This window comes from Coturnix japonica, chromosome 3 (genome assembly GCF_001577835.2).
Source record: "Coturnix japonica isolate 7356 chromosome 3, Coturnix japonica 2.1, whole genome shotgun sequence".
Classification (NCBI taxonomy): domain Eukaryota; kingdom Metazoa; phylum Chordata; class Aves; order Galliformes; family Phasianidae; genus Coturnix; species Coturnix japonica.
In genome coordinates, this window is record NC_029518.1 from 22,114,091 (window position 1) to 22,126,833 (window position 12,743).

Here is a 12,743-nt window from a genome sequence, read left to right on the forward strand (position 1 = left end):
GGCCTTTGGATGGCTTGCAGTTTTACCCCAGGGCTCTCCCAGTTTCCCCACGTGGGCCTGTTAGCACAGAGGACAGCCTTAAAGTCTTACCTTCAGCTCGTTACCATATTTTAGTTAACAGATGTTGGTAATGCACCTTGTTTCCTAGTGAATATACCCGTTCAATTCCTGAATTTATATACACTCACCCCTCCTGTCACCATTCCACTGGGCTTCATTAATAGTTTCCCACAGTAAACATTCCTGATTTTAAAATGCTGGAAAAATGCTGGGGAACCCAAAAAAAAATAAAAAAATAAAAAAAAATAAAAAATCCTCCAAGCAAAGACAGGCACCTTTCAGATGTTTTTTATATTCCAGGAGCTGCAAGATTGCCTTTCTCACTGCAGAACAGCCATTCCCTTTTTGCAGTGTGCTGTACCACTGGGTATGTTGCATCAATATATTTGCCTTTTTTCTTCCTCTCAGGTTGTCATAACGACCTGCTCCTGTGGAACTGTACTCTGCATGGCTAAGAATTCACCTTATATAGGGACTCCTTGCACCAGCCTCAGTACTATCACTCTCTTTCACCTGGGGTTGCCCCTTTAAATCATGCTATGGGTGCAAGATTAGCAGATCATAGCACAAAGCAGCTCGGTGTATAAATTCTGTCTCTAACCTAAGAGTAAAATGTTTTCTATATGGATACACAAAAATCAGATAGCAAAGACGGTCCAGAAAAGCTGAAATATATCCTCACCCTTAGTTGCTGAAGTCCTTCCCCTAGCCTAGCTAATATGTGTAGACTTTTTTTGTTTTGTTTTAAATCAAATTTTCCTGCAGCTCTGTCAAACTGCTCCAATCTTACTGTGATTTCACACCTGTTAAGAATAATCACTGGTCTAGCCAGCTCTTACTGGGAGAAAAGAGCCAGACTGCATTTACCCATTTCCTCTTTCAATGTTAGGTGTCTGTAGATAGAAAATAAGCCTTCTAGGACATGGGCAGCCTATCCTATCTCAACTATAGTGTGCCTAGCACAAAACCGTGACTGGAACCTAGTTGCTAATGCCACCGCAAATGATAATGTTTTTCCAGGTGCTGTACAGAGTTTTAGGAGATAATTTCAGAGATGAGTGCATAGGAGTAGCTGCTCAAAACAGTGACATGCAGCAGTTAAGCATGTAGTGAAAAAAGACCTTCAAGAGAGTTGCTGAGGACAGCTGCAGGCCAGCTCTCCTCAGCATTCATTAGATATATATTTTTTTCATTTTCTTTAATCCAGTCATGGCCAAAACTTTAGAAGATCGTTAGACCAAAGCTTTGTGTGTCATTACATCCTCTCCAACTCCAGCTGTAACTTTTTATCCACCAAAGCTCCAGGATTCATGGTCCAGGATAGAAGCCTTCTTATCTCTGATATTTCTTTAGCATGCTGCATACAACCACTTCTCCCACCATCACCTATTTCTGAACTGCCTTTTGGCAAAGAAGTATAATCCTTGCTGGAACAGAATAAACAGAAGCATGAACTGCCAGACACCTAAAATCACTTGTGAGCCCTGGGCTATGGCAGACAAAAAGCCTTTCAATATTCCTCCCAGCAAGTCTTCCACAGAGGCATAATGATTTCTGTGCCCAAATTCACTTTACCTTTACACTCTAGTGATGCTCTAAATGATCCTGTTATGTACATGACATACTTGCTTATAAGTAACCCTTCCCTTACAGATGGTGAGATGACAGCTATGAATCAACAGAATTCATAAAGCTTTGCCAAAGGTATTCATAGCACTGAGTTGCACACACGGGTGTTTTAAATACCAAAAAGTGTTCTGCTTTCTTCACACCTGAAATATGGGATCCTGTAGCCCTACACCTACAGAATCCGCAAGCCATTGCACGAAAGCCCACGCAAAGTGAATCTGAAATGCAGACACATGACCTCAGACTCCACTCATAAAGGGCAGTCTGTACTGCAATGTTTGAGACCTGCAAGTGCAAACACAGCAGAGCTACTACAGGGCTTATGTGAGAAAATAATTATTCCATGTAGAAAGGAAGTTGGCTCACTTTGAGCAGAGGTGTTAATAGACTAACCTTTTTCCCCACATTTGCCTGCTTACCTGAAAAATATGAAAACATCTCCTGACGTGGTGTTGCATTTATTTGAGATGGGTATCACATCCCACACACGTTAAATGTCTTTCTGCATTTCAGACTGAGATGGTAGTTAATCTCAATGTCAGTTGTAAAGAGTTATTTACTTCAAAATAAACGTTAGACAACTGCGCTGCAATTTTAGTAATTTAGGGGCAGAGCAGCACATAGATCTCACTATACAAATAGGGCTGAACTGAAAAAATAATAATGAAGAAACATCAGAATAGATATCTTCCCCCTTCCACTGGGTTCAAGGTAGTAAACAAGAACTGGATCCCAAACGACAGCAACAAGACAGGTTCTTGGAAAACAGCAGATTGCTTGTCATGGCTTTATAATTTTTGCTATTGATATTCCATCCCTGTTTTCAGGGACCAGGAGGCCCATAGGCCTACTGCCCCCCTTTTACAGGCATAGATTGAGCTAGATAACTCTGTAACATTGCTTCACCCCAGAGATCCACCAAAGCAAGGTTAAAACCAGCAGTAACTGGAGCAAGGCAAAAGGTGGAGGGATCACAAAGATCTAAGAAAGAAAAGGTATTTAGTTGCTCTCAAAGGCAGCGTATCTTTATTCTCTAAACAAGCTTTGCTTTAGTCCCACTGTCTCCAATATGTGTTACTTGCAATCAATGGTAATTCCTTTGCAACGGCAAAAGTGAGAGCAATTGTGTAGACAGCATTAGCAATCTAAGCTCTGAGCCATCCAGCTGATGTGGCTGCACCTGAGTAATGCTTCCCTCTGGCTTGTCTTCCTCTATATACAGTAAATTAATTTCCTCTAGGCCCCTAACCCTATATGAAGTTTTCAAACTTAGCCCTGCTGAGAGATCCAAGCACTTATGTAGCCATGCTTGCAAGCTGGGTAGGATCCCAGTGACACCAAGGGCATGGGACAGCCTCATCTCCTGGCTTCTTTCCAGACAGAACTGCAACAGGCTCCAGCCAGAGCACATGTCAGTAATGTCCTCCACAGCAATAAAAGCATTAATGTGAGCAGCAGAGCTCTTCTGCTGCAAAGTGGGCAGCAGTGATCCAGGGCAATTGTTCTTCCAACAAATTCGTCTTACCTTGGAGGGATGAAGGACTAGCATGGACAAGCAAGAAATAATTGTCTGTACCTCCTTCCTTGCAGTTCAAGTATATAACTACTCCTGCCTGGTGCTGATATACTTCTGGGATAAAATTTGGGCAAGGACAAGGATAATCTATGTTGTCTCAAGCTGAATATACCCTCACGTTTTATTTAAGGTCTAAGATAGCTTAAAAGAGAGGCAGTGCCTAATGTCTCCCAAAGTAGGAAAGTAGAAATAAGCTGCTGGGCCATTCAGTGGAAGTCAGAAGATGCTGCTGGTCAGCTGCTAATCTGTGAAGGAAGGGTTCCCAGGGCATCCACACCTCAAAGAAAGTCCTTCTTCAGCACTTTTTTCAAGACTATAGCCCTTTGTGCTAGCAACTCTGCAACACAAGCTCTGGAAGAGGAAAGGAGGGGGACCTTGCATTACATACCTTTAGGTAACTCTTACATCTGTTGCAATTAATTGGTCCCTCTCCTTTGCTCCTCCTCAAACTGAAACTATCTGCCCTTGAGAGAGACTTCGTTTTTGCACTGTTAGTGGATATGGGTGTGCGTACTTGGGCGTGTTTGGTTTTTTCTTATTGGCTTTATACACTCTAAAATAAGCAAGTTGCAAGTCTGCTTGCTTTATGGAAGTATACAACATAAAGAAATAATTTCTCATCAACAGCCCAATGCAGATCATTCAAGCTATTTGCAAAGATGTCGGTGTGCTGATATACTGTATGCATGGGCACCTTTTACATGTACAACACACACCTATGTGCCTGGAAACAAATCAATAACTCCCTACACGAAAGCTTGCGTGTCTGCTCTTATTAGACATGGGATAGTGCTCTGGGGAGAGCCACAGGCATTCCATTACTGAGGATCAGTGCCTGAGCAAAATGGAAAGGCTGCTAAAAATAAGCAACATTTGCTCATTGGTATAAATAACAAAAGTGAGAGAGAAAGAAAAACAGAAAGAGAACAAGACGAAAATGAAAACTGGCCCCAGACCAGGGCTCACAGAATGACTAGTCACCTCCTCAATGCCAATTCTGTCACCATCTCCAGTATGGGCAAGGTACTTTACAGTGCCAAGTGCCCTCAGCTTTTCTACTGAGAGGACTGTTACTTGCAGATTTGCAGCAGGCCTGAGCATAGAAGGAAGCTCCCACAGCACATACATCTTACCCTATGAGTTTCAAGGGCTTGGAAGCATTGAAACAAGGATGCAGCACCACACAAACTAGTACACAACACCAGTGCGATCCATGTTATAGTTTCTGAAGCAGCTATTTGGTTTATCTCAGTTTTGTTTATAAAGTGAATTATGGAGGAGGAAGGGAGAAGGAAAGGGGCACCACTTTCATTAATCTAACATTAAAAACTTTATCCTCTCTTTATTAAAGTAGAAATAACTTCTGGATTCCACTTTTCTACCAGACTTTCCCAGCAAACAGCTTCTAGAACACGCTTGACTGCCTGTTCTCAAGTACTAAAGCTAAGAAGTGCCTATCTATATTTGGAGAAAAATCAGGAGACCAAGCTAATTAAAAACTCACACTTGCCCTGTATTCCTAAAAGTACCATGCACCCCGGTGGCTTCAGACCTCTCAGGGTGGGCTGTCTTTTTATACAGCTGCAAAGGTTGAAGCTGAATATGCTTATGGTTATTTTCATTTAGGCTTTTATTAACAAGAAAAAGAATAATTAGGAACCAGCTCCCATGTGGCACACTCAACCTTACCTCTGTTTCCACTTCATGCATTGTATTGTAATAAATTGCACAAAAATTCTATTAGCCCAACAATTAAACAAATCGTGGTATTAACAACTCCCACTCACTGCCTTAAGCAGGTTTAGCTGGGAGAGCTGAAGCAGCTGTCTCTGTCCTGTGCCTCTGCCAGAGGTCACCATCCTGCAGTGGGATCAGCTGATCCTGCTGGATAAACTCCCAAGCAAGTGCAGTCTGCAGGCTGCAGCATTAACATAAACCACCTCCAATTTCAGTTTACTCTGGCAGTAACCTCCTAGAAAAATAAAAGGGAGGAAACCTAAGGCTGGTAACTGTTTCATCTCTTAGTATCAGATAAGTCCACCTCTGATTACATTTCAAAGCCCTAAAAAATGAAACAGTTGAGAAGTTTATAATAATGTTCTGGCTTGCCATGAATTAACATGAATTCTCATAATGAAAAAGGTCACTAGCATAACCATTGAAATTCAGAGCTAAAAGAAGGGCCTCCAAAGTTTATCCAGGTATGCACAGACTTCAAACATTCTCAAAAATAGCTACAGCTGCTCTCTCTGAGAAATTAAGCCCCTTCCAGACCTGGAGCTAGGACAAATTTGAGTACCTCTCCCTGTATGGCCCAGCAATGTTGGGAGGTCCACATTATTGTAGCTACAATATGAATTCTTGATGTAGTAGAAAGACAAGACAACGAGGATCCTATCTCAGCAAGGCTCTTTTTCATGCTAGAGCAAGAGAGGGGCAGCTCGAAAAGGATGAAGGTCTCTTTGGTTCCCAAAGTAGAGATACCAACACTTACAGTAGGTTTGCATACACATAACTATGGAGAAAACAGCAGGTGGTTACAGTTAACGTTTCTGATACATGTATTTCACACATTGTCAAACGCACACAAAATAAAAATGTCGGTTTCAAGTAATGGTGTGAATAAGGAGAGTACAAAACTGTGGCTTATACTTTGAATACAGACAAATGGTACAAAAGGAGCACCATAGTCTCCATAGTGTGGGACATGCATGCAACAGGTGATGAGAAATAAGGGCAAGATTTGTTACACTTAGTCTCAAGTGTGATGCTGAGAAGGCTGGGAGGTGGGGGAGGTTGAGGAACTTTCACAAAAGGAGGATCTGTGATATCTTAAAGGGTTTTTTTCATCATAGTGTTCGAACCACATACTTACATAGTGGCAACACCACAAAGCCCAGGTAGAGGTGCCTCATATTGAGACAGAGGAGAGGGATCCTCTGTTGTGGTTTTCACCGCACTTGTCCTGGCCTCTTACACACAGATTATGCTGACATCTCTCCAGCAAGCCCAGAGAAACCAAACACTGACACAGTCACATCCTGTGGCCCTCAACTCCCCATCCAGCCAGCATGGGTGAGTCCTTCAGCAGAGCAGGACCGGTACATGATGCACAGCCCTGACCATGCTACAGTTTCAGGACTGTCTCACCCAAATGACCCAGAAATACAGTGTTTAAAGCAAGTTACTGCGCACAGTGATGATGTGAGTTGTCTTTTTCTGCTACTGAAAAGCAATCCAGGTTTCTTACCTTGCAACGTTTTTACCACACAATGCTCAGAGGGTGACAAAAGACCAAACACAATGACATCACCACAACCAGTAAGAAAGTAAAGAAATAACAACAAAAGGATTTTCCTCCAGCCTGCCTAGCATTAAGTTGTTAAATCAAATGAAGGGGGAAAAAACAACTAAACACCTTGAGAAATGTATACAGCTAAGAATTAAAGAAGATCTGAAAACGCATTTTAAAATGCGGATTGTCAAATCTGACCTCCTGCATTGCTGAGCCATTGAAACTCACTCTATTTATACTTTTGTGTATGGCTCTCGATTGTAGTAGTATTCTTACTAAATATTTCAGCCAACAAAAAGGAAATAGCAAAACCAGAAAGACATTCTTTTTCAGGGACACTGGAAACTGATTCAGCAAAGTGAGACAAGGGAAATACTGGGAAATACAAATCCACTCTACAGTTTAACTTAAGCCAGAAAGTCTACACACAGTTTTTATAACCACTTGATACCTCAGATTTGGTTTAGAAATCAAGATGCAGAAAGCTGAACAGTCAACCAATGTGGATAAATAGATCAGCATTTAGGGCTTGAGAAGAAAGCTATGTTAATAGCATAAGATATAGAGAAAAAAGATTTATTTATCAAAGGTCATACAGGTCCCTTTCCAGCAAGAAAGCTTTGAGAACTGCAGAAGCCCATTTTCTGTTTGTCCACTATGGGGGTAGGTTAAAGAGAGGTGCCTGTCAGACAAAAGGGTTGGTATGGGATTGGAGCCAAGGAGAGGCTCATCATCTTCCTTCAGATGATGCTGAAAGTAAAGAAGTAAAAGGAGCTCTTACTAACAACTGGATCTACAGAGGCAGTAAGCAAGAATGTAATAACGCATCTTTTTAGTGGTCAGAGGAGAAAATAGCTAACCTAGGAGAAAACAAGAGAAAAAAACACCGGAAGCAAGAATGGGAAGTGATACATGGGTGTGGTTAAGGGACTGCCTGCTCCAGCACTGTGGAAAAGGTTCCCACTGCTACAGCACTGTCATGCTCTTGCAGCACAGCTGTTCAGGGCCATGCTTCCCCCAGGGAGTATTGCAGACAGCTATGGGTACATTAGGGAGGTTTCATCATGGGCTGTTCTGTCACTGTCAGGCACTGCAATGATCCACAGCCACATCTTACACCAGGTTTCTCTCACACAGCAAATTTCAAGATTACAGTAAGTAAAACCTTTGAAGGGAAAGTGCGAATGGAGATGGACTGTTTGAAGCCATCAGATTTGTGCCCTATTTTATGCCTGCAAACGCAATGTATATGAAAGGAGATTTGGCAATGGTGTGAATAGGCTCTCTCTCTCTGAAACTCCAACCTTTCTCTCAGTTTCAGGCCATGCCATGACTCCTATTTTACTTTCAAGCAGCTAACTGGCAGAGAAAATCATGATGTAAGCTAGTAACTACACAAAATTAGCCCTAGCCAACTGTGAATTCATTTGTTCTATTTGCAGTCTCTCCTTTGCTGAAACATAAAACTTGCTAAAGTCAGCATATTTCATCATGTTTAAAATTGTAACAACAGCAAATGCACAGAGAAAAATACTGTTAAGGCAGATGATGAACAAAACTCCAGCCTAGGGATGATTGTGGCAGCAGAGAAATTTAGTATGCCTGAACTACTTCACTGCCACCTTTCCTTCTCTAGCTCCTTTTCAGCCTCTTTACCAAAATTAAAAATAAAAAGTAAAAATTGTAGTCTCTTCCTGTAGATAATAAAAGAAAATACTAACCATGCTCATCTGGAGAATAAGACTTTTTGCAAGCTGTGAGTATCTCTACATGATTTATATCAAAACGAACAGCGCTGGCTAAATAAATCTGCACTAATCTAATCTAACAGCACCTAACCACTCTCTGTGTTTCTCTATTGTTATACCCCCAGGAAAGATTTTCCTAGCCCTCCCCCAAGCCCCTTAACTTCCTGTACTTCCTGCATCTCAAAGGCACGCAAATGCATGCTTAACAGTTTCCCCCCTTCTTTGACACACACTTTTTTCCTTCTTTTTTTAAACAGGCTAGAAACAAACACACATGTATTTATTTACACTGCGATAGTCTCCAAAGGCTCCATTCAGCTCTGTGGTTAAAGCAAACAACCAATGAGAAACGCAAGTCCAGAGTTCAAGCGGCAGCGATCAATACGCTGAGTTCATATGCTGGCTAACTCCAGCATGTGGGTACCCACAAAACAGAGAAGCGCTCTCCGGACTCCAGCAGCACTGTAAGGTATAATTGCTTCCTCCATTAAATTGCATGGTATTTGATGTATGGAAATGTATTTCCTCTTGCATAGGATTTCTACCCCTTACACTGTCACAAAAACTTGTTTCTGTTACCCTGCTCACTGCACATGAGTTATCATGATGACTAGGCACAATTCTTATATCCACTCCATCAACTTACATGGGCAGGTCAAGCATTATTAGAACAAAGCCAGAAAATGCACAGCCAAATGTAAGTATGGTTTCTTGACTTGGATAAGATTATTTAAAAAAAAAAAAAAAAAGAAAAGAAAAGAAAAGAAAGAAAGAAAGAAAGAAAGAAAAAGAAAAAAAAAAGAAGAAAAAAGGCATCATTTTTAAACAAAATGGCAAACGTTTTCAAACAAAAGGACCTCCTAATCTGTATTTGGACGTACTAATTAAAGCCTAATCCCTTGTTAGGAATCTTTCTCAGTTAAATAGGATAATTTTGTTTGAGAAGTTCTATACTTGTTAAATCCCAGGTAACATAGCCTTGAAGCAGTTTGCTTGCCTCCAGCAGCAGAGCACAACTCATAGTTCCAGCAGGACTTGCCTGCCACAGCAAGCTATGTGGCTGTCACTGTTGGCTGAGACATACCTGGGTCCCCTTGGAACACAATCCCTCTGTGAAAACACAGAAAAGAGTTCAATATTTGCCAATCATGCCAGGGCAGGCTCCAGCAAATCTTACTGCAATAATCAGCAAACCCTGCCTGCTCTGCTGCATGAAGTGGATTCCTACACCAGTCTGAATAATAATTATTGAGCAGCTTTTTCTTCTTGCTTGTCCATACAGTTTTCACAATGCATTTCTACTGTATAAAAGAAAATAAATCAGGCAGCAAGGCTGGGTCTAGCACGAACAAGAGAACTGCCCCTCCTCATCTCTGCATCATCACAGTAGGTTGTAAAGGGTGATGGCTGAAACAGCAATAGCTGCCTATTAAAGGTTAGTTTTTCCATGTGGTCTACCTAGTGGGAATGTTTTCAGAGAATAAAACCAAGTTTCAGGTGAGGATGCAAACTGTGGCATTAGACATAGGTCACTGAGGTGCTCCCTTCAGACTCAGAAGAATTTAAGCCTTTGATTTGAAAGACCCTTTTCCACCCGGCTGTGCTCTCCAAGTACTGAAAGGCTGGTGGAGCTCATACCCTATAGATCCTTCCTTGCACAAAGCACAGTTGGCAGCTACTTTGGAGTCAACCATTTCACACTCACAAGGCAGGGACTCAAAGCCAAATCCCCCAGCCCCCCTCCTACTTTACAACACTGAAACAATTTAAAGCAGATCTAACACCTAAGTAGTACTGATTTGGTTATCTTCAGAATCCCCATTGTTGTGTTTAAAGAGAATATCATCCTAGAATAGCCTTCATTTGATAAACAACTCCTTCTGCATGTCAGCCAAACAACAGCTTTGGTCTTTATCACAAGAGGACCAGCAGCAGAAACGGTGTTTGGTGAAGTGGGGGAGGTGGGGGTTTCAGCTGAAAATAGAGTTCATTGTCAGCTGGACTTGGGGCTTAGGTTTTTAAATAGGTTTTGGAATGTGGATATGAAATAGTTAAAAGAACCTCCAGCCCTTAAAGAAGAAATGCCTATTCACATTTTTAACAGCATAAGAGCATCTTAGGTAGTGGGCCTGTTTATGTGTTGTACACAAAAGTTCCTTGTATGGGAAGGTCAAAATACTCAGATACCAGAGTAACAACCATTAGAAAATGAAAACTTTCTTAAAAAGAAATAGAGAATTCCAAGAAAAGTGGCTTTTAAAAACATTTTCAAAAAAGGGATGATGAAAGTTAAATGCATTTCTGACATGTTTCTATAATGATAATAGACAGCATGATCATGCATTTTACCTCAGAAACTCCCTAAGCATGGCTGAAAATGGTTTTACTTCTTCAGTTCTTCAGACCAGTGGGTATGGGAGTGTGATACACATACCCTGAAAACCGTCACAAGATGATGCTATTTTGTGCAATCCTCAATAAAGCTAATCTATATTTCTCAGAAACAGACCTATGCTTGAGAAGCTGTCATGCGGGACTTTAAAGCAACCTAAACAACGTGGACACCTCCAGCATTTGCTATCAGCTGCCAGGCCTAACTGCCAGCACACCCACCATGGGGCGATGCCGGCTCACATGAGCAGACTAGACCACGGATAAAGCATCTTGAATTTGGAAAACACAAGCAGTTTGTGCTGCCTGGTTTCTAAGTTTCCCACAGATAGAGCATCTGGGCAATGTTAACTGTGGCATTCTGTAAACACTGGCTGGACGGTAGGCCAGTGACAAAGTGGCAGTGGAAGGCTGTTTTCCTCTGTTTTGGTGGTAATCAGATGGAGCAGCCAAATGTTGTGCCTATAGAAGTGAGCTCTGGAAGTAGTTAAAGAAGTGTTCACAGCACAGTCTGCAACAGATAAGGAGACAAGATGCTGTTCAAAAGTTAAAGACATCCACCCAAGCAACACCAAGATCCACAGATACCTCAAACACAACTTCAGCCAAGAAACAAGGCTATCATTTGGGAAGATTTCCAGGGCCAGGGACTAGTGACACAGGGCAAAGTCTTGATCCATTAACATCAGCAGCAAAGCTTCCCACTGGCCAGAAGTGATGGTGTTTCTACAAAAACCAAACACATTGTGCCATCAAATTTTTAGGTCTTGCCATTACTATTTATGTAAGTCAGTGAGACTATATGCGCAGTTAAATTCTCAAATGAGATGAGAAATACTTTTATGTAATTGTTAGACCAGATAATTATTTCCTTCTGAAATAAGCTACGTGTAAAGAAAGCATAGAGTTGTTTCTCATGTAAGGAAAGAGGAAAGCTTTCCATCTTTTAAAGTTAGGCTTGACCTGAAAGGATCTTGGAGAAAAAGGAGAAAAGCTATGGATTTATTTTAATAACAACTCTATCCAGTAAAGGAATTATTTAAATTTAAAGACTTTAAGTAACATTTCCAGAAAAAAACAAGCAGTCCACATCTTCATTCCATCATGCCATAGACAGAAAAATGTCATATATGTAGTAGGTATGTTCAGATATGCCCCTGAGAAAAACTGTGTTATGGAATTAAATTTTAAAAATGAAAAATAGCCACAAACTAAAGGTGGGAAGGAACTGAGGCCAATTATGGATGTAGGGCTCCCAGAGCATGCTTTCATTATTCACAATACACAGGATCAACAAGATGGCTGTGAAGGCAATACAATGACACAGAAGAACTCCTTTAAGGAAATCAAATCATACTGCGTAAGTCTGGAGGCAAATCGGAGAGAGAGGTTACAGCAAAAATAGAGACTTCTTCTCTAAGTGCAGCTTCTACAAAATACTTGGTTTTCTCCTGCTTTTTTTTTTTTTTATTTCATAAACTGTCAAACGTTTATGAAAAGAAAGCAGTGATGAGATTGCATCTGGCTTATCTGTGGCGCCATTTGTTGCTATAGGGAGACTACTTGGAAAAGGTGATGAGTGGTAAGTTGGTGAATGATATTAATAGAGAAACAATAGACAAATTTCTCTCAGTGTTATGGTTAACTCTTCAGAGTTCACATCTTGATCTCATCCTTTTCTTTGTGAGTCCTAAGCAGAGGGTAGTGATTAATTACATCTCCCTGAACAAGCAGCTAATCGCTTTCTCTCCAAAACCTAAGCATTTTTCTCCATTTAATTTCCATAAGTTGTGTATTTATTTCTTCCTGGTTCAGGTCTGTAGATGCAACAAATCAGTCTCTCAGACTTCAATAAAAAGGATGATTTGTACCTTCAGCACAAGTCAAACAACATCTAATGTTGGGGGGTTTTGTTTTGCTTTCCTGACAGTATAGGTGGAGAACGCAGACATATAAGGGCAACATTCCACCACTGATACCACCAAGCACAAAGCTGAAGCATGCAAACCACTAAGACCCTTAATAAACTAAGGAAAAAAAAAAG

General features: G+C 41.1%; 1 long non-coding RNA gene across 5 annotated transcripts in view; it reads right to left on the reverse strand.

Annotated features, from left to right (window-relative positions):
- Nucleotides 1-12,743, reverse strand: part of LOC107311182 — a 269,152-nt gene that overhangs the window by 215,791 nt on the left and 40,618 nt on the right. Inside the window, exon 1 of one of the 5 annotated variants that reach the window (XR_004306534.1) lies at nt 189-590. The exons of 3 other annotated variants lie outside the window; for them this stretch is intronic. This is a non-coding gene — a long non-coding RNA (uncharacterized LOC107311182). Of the gene's footprint in view, nt 1-188; nt 591-12,743 lie in introns of those variants that run through there. One more of the 5 variants, XR_004306538.1, reaches the window with a different exon arrangement.